This window comes from Capsicum annuum, chromosome 9, assembly GCF_002878395.1.
Source record: "Capsicum annuum cultivar UCD-10X-F1 chromosome 9, UCD10Xv1.1, whole genome shotgun sequence".
NCBI lineage: Eukaryota > Viridiplantae > Streptophyta > Magnoliopsida > Solanales > Solanaceae > Capsicum > Capsicum annuum.
The window spans coordinates 212,742,775-212,755,425 of NC_061119.1; positions in this window are offsets into that span (position 1 = coordinate 212,742,775).

Here is a 12,651-nt window from a genome sequence, read left to right on the forward strand (position 1 = left end):
ATAAGGTGGCATGAACAGGCCGCCTGGGTAAAGCCTCTAATGAAGGAGAGTAAGATGGTAGAGGTCTTCATTCAGGCACAAGATGAGACCTATTTTCAACATTTACTTTCGACGATGGGAAAGTCATTTATTGAAGTCCTAAAAAGGGAAGAGATGATAAAGGACGGAATCAAGACTGGACAGATTGTGAGTTTTACTGCATTAAAGGCCACCACCCAAGCAATTCAAGGTGGCTCTGGAACTTTTGGAGGTAAAAAGAAGAAAGTGGACGTGGCGACCGTTATAGCTGGATCCCATCCCTATCCCAAAAGACCGCCTCGCCTCTATTACCAACCCCAAGCCCAAGCCTATGCCCAAGCTCCATATATTCCTCCCTATCATTACTACCCTCCACAAAACCCACCATATGCCATTCCACCCCCTCCTTACCCAGTATATAGCGCACATCCATATGCCCAAACCCCTTCTTACCCGCAATGGCATACGCAAGCTCCACAAAATTGTCCATTAGCTCCACCAAATTACCAAAACCCCTACAGGCCTGGTTTCTAACCTAGGCCCGAGTATAAGAAAGAGAAGGCGGTCAAAAATTAGTTCACACCTCTTGAGGTCAAAAGGCGGTCTAAAGTCCAAGAAAGCACAAAGAAACTCGTGATCACAATGAAAGAAGTCGGAGCAGTCATTGGTTTAAGTGAAGACAAGCCTAAGTTGACGGTGATAGGAGCTCCGTGTAAGCCTATATTGACAGTGAAAGTAGAACTTGCGGCCCCTATTATCATCAAACCGGTGACTCAACCTCCGATAGTTGATATGAAAAAGGTTCCCTAGAACTATGAACGGACTGTGATGACCTATCAGGGGAAGGAAGTAGTGGAAGATGTATATGAGGTAGGGGGTTTGACTCGATCAGGAAGATGCTTCGTGCCTGAAAGTTTAAGGAAGTCCAAGCCAATTGTGAGTGGACTTCATCTATCAAAAATCCTATCACCGAAGAAGAAGCCAAAGGATTTTTGAAAAATATGAATTTTCCAGCGTATTCAATAATAGATCAGTTAAAGAAAACCCATACTCAAATTCCCTCTTATTTTCGTTGTTGCATTCCAAGGAACATCGTGATATTATATTGAAGGTATTAAATAAAGCATATGTTCCTAGAGAGATTACAGTAAATCAGCTTGAGAAAATGGTTGAAAAAATCTTTGAGGTCAATCGGATCAGCTTCTCTGATGATGACTTACCTGTTGAAGGTACGGGGCATAATCGGGGTCTTTACATTACAGTGAAATACGAAGATTTCTATGTCACTCATGTCATGATTGATGGAGGTTTAGGTGCAAATATCTGCCCTATTTCTACTCTGCAAAAGTTAAATATTGGTGTTGAGAGGATCATGCCCAACAATGTATGTGTCAGGGCTTTCGATGGTGCAAAATCAAACTCCATTAGCGAAATAGAACTAATGTTGATTATAGGGCCTGTTAAGTTTGCCATAGAGTTTCAAGTATTGAATATAGACTCCTCATATAATCTGTTGTTGGGAAGATCATAGATCCACAAAGCCAAGGCAATTGCATCGACATTGCACCAAATGATCAAGTTTGAGCATGACAGGCAAGAAGTGGTTATTCATGGTGAAGGGGATTTGTTCGCCTACGAAGATTCTCCCTTGTCCCTTATTGAAGCAAACAATGTAGAGGAGACATTTGTCTATCAAACTTTTGATACAGTGTTGGTAAATCGTATCGTTGAAGGGCAGGTTATTCCAGGGCCACAATTGTCTCCTGCTTCTGTAATGATGATAAATGAAATGTTAAAATATGGATTCGAACCAGGAATGGGTTTGGGAGTGTATTTGCACGGTATGGTTCGTCCCATATGTCCAAATGAGAACATGGGCACTTTTGGTTTGGGATTTGAACCTACGGCTGAAGATCTGAAGAAAGCCAAGGGAAGGAAAAAGAAAACATGGTCACTCCCTCACCCAGTGCCCCTGCTCAGTAAGTCATTCATCAAGAGCAGTGTCGTGGCACCTATAGAGTTTGGAGCTGAATTGGTTGATGACTTCCAGAACCTGTTGATCAAAGCTGATATGGTTGAAGCAGGAGAAGGTACCAGTCAGGCAGACATGCAATTCATAGGTCCAGCTGTCCGGCTCAACAATTGGGAAGTCACTCCTCTCCCTGTCAGAAGGGGGTTTCGATAGTTTGTTTTATTTTTCTTTCTGTTTATCCGAGTTATTTCAGGGTTGTAATTCGAATTTTAGTTTGTTTATGTTATGTTGACATTTATGTTTAAACCCCCTCATCTTTCTTTTTAATGAAATGCAATGTCCCTTTTGTTTCATGTCTAATATATTTCGTTTTTGTCTTTTTCTTTATACAGTTATCTTTATGCTAATTCTAATGACATGACATGCATGCGAAATTTTCATCCTGATCTTAAAATCCAAACTAATCAAGATATAATAAAGCAAGAGGGGAAATATGATAAAGAAGAGGCACTAGAGAAAATAAGCAAAGAGTTGGAATAGTTTGAAGTCAAGCCGAATCCTAATTTGAATGAAACTGAGCCAATTAATCTAGGGAATCAAAAAGATGTTAGGGAAACTAAAATCAGCGTACGTGTTTTGCCACAGCTAAAAGATAGAATGATTCAAACGTTAATTGATTATAAGGATGTTTTGCATGGTCTTATGATGATATGCCTGGCTTAAGCACTGAATTAGTGGCCCATAAATTGCCAACTGATCTTGCCTTCCCCCTGTAAAACAGAAGTTGAGGAAGTTTAAAACTGATGTAAGTATCAAAATCAAAGAGAAAATCATGAAACAACTTGAAGCCAAGGTCATTCGAGTTGCTCGATATCCTACGTGGCTATTCAATGCTATTCCTGTCCCAAAGAAAGACGACAAAATTTGAGTATGTGTTAATTACCGTGATTTGAACAGATCAAGTCTAAAGGATGATTTTTCGCTGCCCAACATCCATATTTTGCTGGACAACTGTGCTAAACATGAGGTAGCCTCTTTCATGGATTGCTATGCCGGATACCACCAGAGCATTATGGATGATGAAGACGCAGAAAAGACTTCTTTTATCACACCATGGGGGACCTATTGTTATCGAGTGATGCCGTTCAGTTTGAAAAATGCTGGAGCAACATACATGAGAGTCATGACCACTATGTTTCATGATATGACGCATAAAGAGATTAAGGTCTATGTAGATGATGTGATTATCTAGTTAAAAAGTCAGGATGACCATGTTAAAGATTTAAGAAAGTTCTTTGAAAGGCTGCACAGGTATAATATCAAGCTCAACCTATCAAAATATGTATTTGGAGTTCTATCTGGAAAGTTGTTGGGGTTTGTAGTCAGCTACCGGGGAATTGAATTGGATCCCTCGAAAATCAAAGCCATTTAGGATATGCCCCCGCCTAAGAATAGGACGAAGATGATGAGTTTGCTTGGTAGACTGAACTACATCAGCAGGTTTATTACTCAACTCACAACCACTTGTGAGCCCATATTCAAGTTGCTGAAAAAGAGTGTTGTGGTAGAATGGACTGAAGAATATCAGAAAACGTTCGACAAAATCAAAAGATATTTGTCAAATCCGCCCGTGCTGGTACCACCGGATCTTGGTAGGCCTTTGATCTTATATTTATCAGTCATAGACAATTCTTTCAGTTGCGTCCTGGGTCAACATGATATCACAGGCAAAAATGAGTAGGCTATTTATTATCTTAGCAAGAATTTCACCGCATATGAGGCCAGGTACACTCTTCTTGAAAGGATGTGTTATGCCCTAACTTGGGTAGCACAGAAGTTGAAGCATTATCTTTCATCCTACACTACTTATCTCATCTTCCGCATGGATCCTTTGAAGTATATCTTTCAGAAGCCTATGTCGACCGACCGTTTGGCAAAGTGGCAAATATTGCTTATCGAGTTCGATATAGTATATGTAACTCGAACCACCATGAAAGCCCAAGCCTTGGTAGATCATTTTGATAAGAATCCCATTGATGAAGAGTAAGAGCTATTAAAGACATATTTCCTGATGAAGAAGTGTTGTGTGTCGATGAAGTCGTTATAGATGTTGATCCAGGTTGGAAGTTGTTCTTCGATGGAGCTGTCAACATGAAAGGAGTCGGAATAGGTACATTTCTTATCTCTGAGGTGGGGCAATATTTTTTGGTAACAGCGCAACTTCAATTTTATTGTACCAATAACATGGCGGAATATGAAGCTTGTATTCTGGGTTTGAGGCTAGCTGTTGATATAGAAGTCCAGGAACTATTAGTGTTGGGGGTTCTGATTTGCTTGTCCATCAGATTCAAGGTGATTGGGAGACACAAGATTTAAAGCTAATACCGTATTGACAATGCTTGAAGGATCTATGTCAACGGTTTGTGTCTGTAAAGTTTAGGCATATTCCAAGAATTCACAATGAGATTGCTGATGCTTTGACCACTTTGTCTTCAATGCTCCAACACCCTGATAAGGCCTACATCGATCCAGTGCATATACAGAGTCGTGATCAACACACTTATTGTAATATAGTTGAAGAAGAGCTCGATGGCGAACCTTGGTTCTTTGATATCAAGCAGTACATCCAGTGAGGAGAATACCCAACACATGTCACCAATGATTAAAAAAGGACTATTAGGCATTTGGCTAGTGGATTTTTCTTAAATGGGGAAATCTTATACAAGAGAACCCCGGATCTGGGACTTTTGAGGTGTGTTGATGCAAAAGAAGCTTCAGCAATCATGGTTGAAGTTCATTCCAGAGTATGCGGGCCTCATATGAATGGTTATGTCTTATCTAAGAAGATTCTCAGAGCAGGTTATTATTGGTTTACTATGGAGAGGGATTCCATTCGTTTTGTTTGGAAATGTCATCAATGTCAGGTACATGGTGATCTGATACATTCTTCTCTCGCTGAATTGCACGCAATGTCTTCTCCATGGCCTTTCGTAGCTTTGGGGGATAGACGTGATTGGGATGATTGAGCCAAAAACGTCAAATGGGCATAGATTCATTTTGGTGGCCATTGATTACTTCATAAAATGGGTAGAATCAGTAACTTTCAAGTCAGTGACAAAGAAGGTGGTAGTAGATTTTGTTCATGCTAACATCATTTATAGGTTTGGAATTCCTAAGATGATTATTACAGACAATGCTGCTAATCTCAATAGTCATTTGATGCAAGAAATATGTCAACAATTCAAGATCGCACATCAAAATTTTGCTCCATATCATCCGAAGGCTAATGGCTTGTGGAAGTCGCCAATAAGAATATCAAGAAAATACTGCAGAAAATGGTATAAGGGTCTAGACAATGGCATGTAAAGTTGCCGTTTGCATTGCTAGGTTATCGCACTACTGTTCGCACTTTAACAGGGAAAACTCCATATTTATTAGTGTATGGGACAGAAGTAGTCATCCCTGCAGAAGTTGAAATTCCATCTATTCGAGTCATTGTATAAGCAGAGATTGATGATGACGAGTGGGTCAAAACCCGACTGGAATAATTGAGTTTGACTGAGGAAAAAAAGCTAACGTCGGTATGTCATGGCCAATTGTATCAAAAGAGAATGACTTGAGCGTATAACAAAAAGGTATGACCCAGGCATTTTGAAGTTGGTCAGTTGGTATTGAAGCGTATCCTTCCTCACCAGGTTGAAGCGAAAGTCAAATTCTCTCCAAACTGGCAAGGTCCATTAATTGTGAAGAAAGTGTTGCTCAATGGAGCCTTATATTTGACAGATATTGAAGGCAAAACGGCAGAAATGACTATCAATACTGATGTGGTCGAAAGATATTATGTATGATATTTAATCCTTTGTTGATTTTATTGCATGTTTAGTACTTGCATTTTTTAAGATTGATATGATGAAGACATTTATTCTTCTATCCAAACATTGTGTCATCCTTTGTTTACCCGTTTGAGCTTAGTTTTATTTTTCTTTCATATCCCTCTTTAGGAATCAAAATAGAGTCAAAGATAAATGTCAGGAAAATAAGAAAAAAAAAGAGTTCAAAAATTATTTAAAAAAAATCAAATCAAAACAAAGAACAAGCTGATGGAACTAGGTGCGACTTGATTCTCCTCTCTCGGGAGTGATATACGTAGGTTGCCCTATTTCGAGCTTAGTCCAACCAAATAAAATTTTTAGAGTCACCCAGTCAACGAAAAATTGGGGCATGAGTTAATGTGTTGCTTGAGTCGATTCCAAAAGTTGTAAGTCCCACCCCCTCTTCAAGTGTCGTTTGAGCCTCTTGCCATCCTTTTCTAACCTTATTCAAAAGCCAAGTTACAACCAAAGAAAGTCCTTCAGATTAATTTTTGATAATGTTAAGGCTAAGCATGCAATGGATATGATGATACATCGTGGGCTACTACTTGTTTTCCTCAGCGTAAAAAATCAGGAAAGAAATGAAAATGAGAGAGTCTTATTGGAGAAAATCCTCGCGGGCACCATAAGGCGATGGTGAGTTGAGAAAAATAAAAATGAGAGAATCTTACTGGTGAAAACCCTTACGGGCACCATAAGGCGATGGGGAGTTGAGAGAAATAAAATGAGAGAGTCTTATTGGTGAAAATCCTCATGGGCACCGTAAGGCTATGGCGAGTTCGAAAGAAAGTGAAAAGAAAAGAGGTTTATTGGCAAAAATCTTTCAAGATGTTGTCAATTGAATGAGATGTATGAGTCCAACGAGTTGGAAAAAGCAGCAGCGACAAAGGCACTAACTCAACAACAAATGGAAAGTATGGATAGGAAGATAAGACAGCTTAATCCAAAATGCATGTCATAGTCATTAGAGTTGGTTGCCATCTTCAGATAACTTTTCTTCTTTGCTTAAAAGGGGGACATTGTCCTTTTCTTTCATTTACATATTCATGCTTTTGTCTTTTTATGTCATTTATCAAAATAAAAGTCACCGTCATTCCTTTACGTCTTAAGTCAAGTCGGTGTCAAAACAAGCGAGAAAGTATTTCAAAACTTACTACCAGTCTTTCCAATTGTATAAGGAAATGCCAAGGACCAACACATGAAGGAAATAGGATCATAATTCAACACAAAGTAAAGGAAGTCTATCAACCGACAGGTTGCTGGATTCATGGGAGTATCAGATGTCAAAAGGTGCATCTCAGAGGCATCGTAAAATAGAAACTCAGTATTTGAGTCAAAGGCATTTTCCTCGATCTGGTCTGGATCAATGATGCGATAAGACATGGGAAAGTATCATCAATTTGAAACAAAGATGAAAGAAACAACTGCTGGAGCATGATGCCTGGAAAGCCAAGTGCTGCAAACCACCACTAAGTTTTCAACTGAAAATTTTCTTTCTTTGATGAAACAGGGGCAAAGTTTTATTTATTGAGTTCAGCTATCATTGGAAAACATGTCCATTGAATTTACTTTCTGTTCAGGACCCTCCTGAAAAATGGGATTTTACTTTATGTTCAGGACTCTCCTGAAAAATAGGATTTTACTTTCTGTTCAGGACCCTCCTAAAAAATGGAATTTTACTTTATGCTCAGGACCCTCCTGAAAAATGGAAATTTACTTTCTGTTCAGGGCCCTCCTGAAAAATGGGAATTTACCTTCTGTTCAGGACCTTCCTGAAGAATGAGAATTTACTTTATGCTCAGGACTCTCCTGAAAAATGAGAATTTACTTTCTGTTCAAGACCCTCCTGAAAAATGGGATTTACTTTCTGTTCAGAACCCTCTTGAAAAATGGGATTTTACTTTCTGTTCAGGACCCTCCTGAAAAATAGGATTTTACTTTCTGTTCAGGACCCTCCTGAAAAATGAGAATTTACCTTCTATTCAGGACTCTCCTGAAAAATGAGAATTTACCTTCTGTTCAGGACCCTCTAGAAAAATGGGATTTTACTTTCTATTTAAGACCCTCCTGAAAAATGGGATTTTACTTTATTCGCAGGACTCTCCTGAAAAATGGGATTTTACTTTATGCTCAGGACCTTCCTGAAAAATGGAAATTCACTTTCTGTTCAGGACCATCTTGAAAAATGGAAATTTACCTTCTGTTCAGGACCCTCCTGAAAAATGAAATTTTACTTTCTGTTCAGGACCCTCCTGAAAAATAGGATTTAGTTTCTGTTCAGGACCCTCCTGAAAAATGGGATTTTACTTTCTGCTCAGGACCCTCCTGAAAAATGGGATTTACTTTCTGTTCAGGACCCTCCCGAAAAATGGGATTTTACTTTCTGTTCAGGACCCTCCTAAAAAATGGAAATTTACTTTCTGTTCAGGACCCTCCTGTACCTTCTGTTCAGGACCCTCTTGAAAAATGGGAATTTACCTTCTGTTCAGGACTCTCCTGAAAAATAGGATTTTACTTTATGCTCAGGACTCTCCTGAAAAATGGAAATTTACTTTTTGTTCAGGACCCTCCTGAAAAATAAGAATTTACCTTCTGTTCAGGACCCTCTTGAAAAATGGGATTTTACTTTCTGTTCAGGACCCTCCTGGAGAATGGGACATTACTTTCAGAAAAAATGAAATCTTTCTTTATCATAATCTTTGTTTGGGATAATTTTCGTTCTAGTTTTTATTTTGATTTCAAGAGCCCGCCTGAAGAACAGGGTGATGAAATTAAAAGACAAATATGGCAAGTTAGAAGCCCGCCTGAAGAGCAAGGCGAATAAATAAAAGTCGAGAAACAAAGTGAAGCAATGAAAAACCAAGCAACAAGTTGAAAGAAATTTCAAGTCAGGAGCCCGCCTGAAGAATAGGGTGATAAAACTTAAGTCAAGAGTCAAGGAAAGCTGTATAGATAGGATTTTGTAATTTCATTTATATTTTAACTTGTAATTTTTATTTTTGATGTAATAACAGAGCCGCGAATCGGAACCTCGATGGGACCTCACTTGACTCTCCAAGTCGGTATAGTCCATTTCCTTCCAATCCTTTGAGATATCTGTCACCCGATTCCCTCATAACTTGGGTAGATAAGGTGTCCGTCAAAATGCGGTTGTCCTTCTTTCTTCTATTTCTCCCTTAGAATAATGATCGGGACAAAGTTCTGTCTCACTGTCTACTTCTTTGTATGAAAACGCTTGGTGTTTACATTCAAAGGGTGCATGATGTAGACAGGTAATTTTGTCCTGTCGATGATTTTTTTTATTATTTCCGATTTGACATAATTTTTATAATTTTGTCCCACTTTTTATAATTTTTCCCCAAGAAAATAAATAACCACCTCACCTTTACTTATTTATGTATTTTTTTTGTTTTGTTTTTATCCAAATAACAAGTCATAACAAACTTTGTCTCATTCTAATATTCTAACAATCCACCCAACTAAAAATTGACAATAAATCTTAACCCCTACCCCTCCTACCCCCCACCTCACGTGGCCCCTCCCCCCTCTTTTGTTTTTCTTGTCAACAAAGAAAGGACACTAGGAAACTTCATATACTCATCTATTTATAACAATATAAATATACAAGTAAGGGGGGCCCATATATTTTTCTTTATTTTTTCCATTTTTAAAAGACAACAAAAAAGGGAGGGGGTCCACGAAAAAGGGCACAATTTGAAGGGATTGGATTGGAGAGAATATACACATACACAATTCACAAAAACTACGGTTCTTATCCACAATTTCACACAACAGATATATATATACACACTAATACATACATACGAAAAAAAAAAAGAAAAAGGAGAACGACATTTTTTTTTCTCTTGGGGGAGAAGCCATAGAAACACCATTATTTTCTCCGGCTTTCTATTTTTTTGGCAACACAAACATACCTAAAATCGTGCACACACATACACACGTAGATTAGAGAGAGAAAGAGCGACGAAGAGAGAGAGAGGGAGGAGATCGAGAAGGAGAATGGAGGGTTCGAGCTTTTCCGGCGAACCCATCGCAAGAATTGTCTATTTTAGTCGAATCCAGGTATTACAGGTTCAAAAATCCACCAGAGTGTTGAAATTCCTCAAAATCTTCTTCGTTTTCCATTAGTTTTAGTTGAATCTGGCCAAAAACAGTGAAATTTTTGCCAAAATTCGTTGTTAGCTTCGGGTTTCCTATCGTTGATCGAACCATTGCTGACTTGTTCGTCTCTGTTTTAAATCGATTTCGTGATAACTTTTGCATATTGGTTTGGTTCGCTTGAATGGGGTTTCTGGTTTTGATCCTTTGGTTTTAGCACGGGTTTGAGGGAATTCGTACACGGTCGGCCTCAGTCGTCTTGTCGTGGTCAGTCTTGGATTGTGGTGTCTCTACACCAAGTTGGGATTTCATCACTGTTGAGGTTTTTCATTCGGGCTCTCAAATTTGGTTTTCTTAAACATTATTATCAACATAATCGATTCTTCAAAGGTCCATTTCTTCTCCCGATCTTTACCTTATTTTTATTCTTTATTGATGTTGTGGGTGTGATTGATTTATGTGTTGTGTGCTTAGTTCGAATCTTCGTTGGTGTTTGCGTCAATGTTGGTTTCAGATTTTGAGATGTGAATGGATAATAGAAGCATGCACTAATCATGTGTTTAAAGATGGGTTTCGGGTGAGAATTGAAAACTTGATATAATTGGCGATTTTGGTTAGTCTGATTTCATTGTTCGTATAACTTGAAATGAACGTTAATTGAACTTGGTAGTATCATGATACGTCAATTGGTTTAGGGAAATAGGTTGGGTAGGCAAATGTTTAGAATCGGTGGTTTTGATTGAATGTTGAAAATTTCGTGGAATGTTTGAAATTTTGTTGAATAGTTGATCTTCTCGCACTAAAAATGTATTCATTTGGCCGAGGAATGCCTCGAAGAATCTGTATTGATTTATCCAGGGAATGCCCCGAAGTATCTTGTACTTGGAAGATCTTCGTGGTGAAGGCCCGAGGTGTCTGGTGGAGCCGTGGAGTGTAGATAGGATTAGTGTACGTTACATAGGATTTATTTTTGCATTTTTTATTTATTTCGGGATTGTATAATTGGACTGAATACTATACTTTAGATTTATTTTGTTTAGTGTGTTTGTTTGTTTGATTTGTGTGTTTTGTTGGTTTATACATTCATAATGTTCAAATTAGCCGATATGCTCCACTAAGCGACCGTGGTCGAACCACGGGATCGGGGGGTGCCTAACACCTTCGCAAATCAGTTTACAGAGTCAAATAATTTTAAAATGATTTTTTCAAAGGTGACTTGGCACACCGGATTATGCCAAGTGGCGACTCCGAGTTTTGAATATAATGAATCCTTTTCGAAACAATCTTTCTTTTGTCACTTTAATAATAAAATCCTTTCGAACCATAAAATCAATTCCTTTGGAGTACGAAAAAGGGGTGTGACAGGCGCGATAGTGACACCCTTCCAACTGGGTTATAGGTTGGACCCCAATCTATTCAAAAAGGGGCATGTAGGTTAGATAATTACCTCCCACAGTTTCAATTTCAGTTCCAGTCTCAGAATAGAACTCAGTTTAGTTCTACAGATTCAGGACTGTCAGATACAGTCACTTAGCTCAGTACGGAGCTCAGTATAGTTCCACAGGAACAAGACTATCAGATACAGTCACTCAGTTATCAGCTACACAGTATCAGTAAACTCAGATATCAGTAATTCAGAACTCAGTTCAGTGTTATCACGATCTCAGATTATAGTATATGTATTCATGCATGTACTCCCATTCAGTTATATTCATGTCATTCAGTCAGTATTATTCATGCATATGACCCCATACATTTTAGCGTACCTCTCTTAGAATACCGGTACATTCAAAGTACTAACGCATACTTTTCTCTTGCGCTATGATGTTTTATATCATAGGTTCAGACGCGCGGGCTCTCGAGCACCCTTAGCAGTTCAGATCTTCAGCAGTCAGAGTTAGTGGTGAGTCCTCATAGTTTGAGGACATGATTATTTTCTTCAGTATTTCGGTTTATCAGTACAATTTTCAGTAGTTGGAGTTAGTTGGGGGCTTGTCCCATCAACTCTATGATTCAGAAAGTAGAGGCTTTTCAGACTAGAGTATTTTTAGACAGATATTTCAGTTTTGGTATTGTTATACCGTATTCAGTTTTATTTCAGTATTGAACCTTATGGCAAGTTTTTGCCTAATTTATGCATATTTACAGTATTGCTATTCAGTTATTGTAGCAGGTACAGGTCATGCATTAGCTAGTGGTCCTTCGGGATTATGAGCGGGGTACAGACTCGAGGCGTTACATTGATAGAACTTTTAATTCGACTTCTAAATATTAAATTATGAATCTTAATCAAAAGAAATATGTGGTTTAAATTAATCAAATTTCTTTAGAAAATAATTAAAAGGACATATAGTTTAAGAGTAAACAAAGAAGGATAATATAAATATTCATGTATGACATACTTCTGTTCACTGTTGGTTTTTTCTTTAATCTTATTCCGTATTCTCTTTATAATATAATTTATTTATACTCGATCTATTCACTGTTGCTTTTTATCTAATCTTATATTGTATTCTCTTTATAATATAATTTATTTGTACTCGATCTTATATCATAATATTTTGTTGGTACTAGAATTGTATTAATCATAAAAAAACAACAACAAAATAACGGGTTCTGATTTCTCTGAGATGTTCTAACATTACATCTCTCGAACAATAGCCTCTCAGT